General features: G+C 54.0%; 1 pseudogene; it reads left to right on the top strand.

The window, feature by feature from the left end:
- Window positions 1-1,701, top strand: LOC136533724 (UDP-glucosyltransferase UGT13248-like; annotated as a pseudogene).
- Window positions 1,702-1,930: the final 229 nt, after the last annotated feature.

Below are 1,930 nucleotides of genomic sequence, written 5' to 3'. Positions count from 1 at the left end.
ATGGCTGGATCCAACAACGTGAGCGTTCACGTGCTCCTGGTCTCGTACCCGGCCCAAGGCCACATCAACCCGCTCTTCCAGTTCGGCAAGCGGCTCGCCAGCCACCACAGCGTCCGGTGCACCCTAGCGGTGGCCCGCTCCGCCCTTGGTTCCAGCGTGCCGCCAGCGCAACCCGGAGCCGGAGCGGTCCCCGTCGTTGCCTTCTCGGATGGCTGCGACCTTGGCGGCTACGACGAGGTCGGCGATGTGCATGAGTACCTGGCACGGCTCGAGTCCGCCGGGTCGCGCACGCTGGACGAGCTCCTCGGCTCGGAGTCGTCCCGTGGCCGGCCCGTGCGCGTGGTGGTGTACGACGCGTTCCTGCTGTGGGTGCCCCGCGTGGCGCGGCGGCACGGCGCGTCATGTACGGCCTTCTTCACGCAGGCCTGCTCGGTGAACGTGGTGTACGACCACGCGTGGAGAGGCAAGGTGAAGCTGCCGGTGGACAAGGTCGTCCTGGCGGAGCTGCCCGGCCTGCCCAAGGGGCTGCAGCTGGAACCGGCCGATTGCTCCACGTTCCTGACGAAGCAGGACGACAGCTCCTCCACCTCCACCACCTATCTTGACCTCTTGTTGCAGCAGTGCCAGGGGCTCGAGGTTGAAGATCAAGTCCTCATCAACTCCTTCTACGAACTGCAGACTGAGGTTCGTTCGTATATATAATCCGAGTAGTATACTAGCTATAGCTAGCTACACGTACTAGTACTTGATTTTTGGAGTTTATTTATGGTCTATATATGTTGAGAGTTGAGACACAACATCGATCATTAGCCGGCCGCGCCAAATTTCACAGGAAGCGGAGCACACGGCTTCAAGGTGGGCTGCCAAGACGGTTGGTCCAACCTTGCCGTCAGCCTACCTTGACAACCGCATGCCGGACGATTCATCCTACAGTTTCAGCCTGCACGCTCCGATGGCGACGGAGTGCAAGACCTGGCTCGCCAACAGGTCAGCACACGCTCCGTTGTCTATGTCTCCTTTGGCAGCATCGCCGCGCCTGCTCCAGACCAGTTGGCCGAGATGGCTCAAGGCCTGTACAATAGCGGCAAGGCCTTTCTGTGGGTCGTCAGGGGCTCCGAAACATCCAAGCTTCCAGAAAGTTTTGTCAGTAAGGTGAAGGAGAGTGAGGAGAGGGGCCTCATTGTGCCATGGAGCGCACAGCTCGAGGTGCTAGCGCACCCCGCGGTTGGCTTCTTCGTGACACATTGTGGTTGGAACTCAACAATAGAAGGGTTAGGCATTGGAGTGCCGATGGTGGCCATGCCGCAGTGGTCCGACCAGCCAATGAATGCCAAGTACATTGAGGATGTATGGAGAGTTGGCGTTAGAGCACGATCCGATGTGGAGGGAGTTGTCAGGAAGGATGAGGTGGAGAGGTGTGTGAGAGAAGTGATGGATGGGGAAAAGAGCAAGGAATACATGGAAAATGCAATGAACTGGAGGGAAAAAACTATAAGGGCGGCCATGAGTGAAGGCGGCAGTTCGGACAGGAATATTATAGAGTTCCTTGGCAAATTTGGGTGGAATTGATACGGCGGTCTGCATATAAATTATCATCCCGATGAATCTCATAAACCGCACATTGGCTAGCTGTGTGTTTATATCTACCGTACATATGCTTAAGGCTTTAATCCATTCCCTCGTTATTCTATTTCTTATTGGTGTTCCCTGTCCATGCAAGTTTGTACTTCAGTAGTAATATAATACCTTAATAAAGATATAGTGTCTCATTTGGAATAAAGGATCCTTGATGTATGTTATGTTATATTCTCTTTCAAGATTATGGAACGATTGATATGTATCCAGCTCTTCGACTTTGTTGCATCCTATTCGATTTTCTTTTGCATCCATGTTTTTTTTCTCTTATTGCCATCTCGCTCTTGTACAGAAT

This window comes from Miscanthus floridulus, unplaced genomic scaffold (genome assembly GCF_019320115.1).
Source record: "Miscanthus floridulus cultivar M001 unplaced genomic scaffold, ASM1932011v1 os_1142_1_2, whole genome shotgun sequence".
NCBI lineage: Eukaryota > Viridiplantae > Streptophyta > Magnoliopsida > Poales > Poaceae > Miscanthus > Miscanthus floridulus.
The sequence above is the reverse complement of the archived record's forward strand: the minus strand, read 5'-3'. Positions and strand labels throughout refer to the sequence as shown.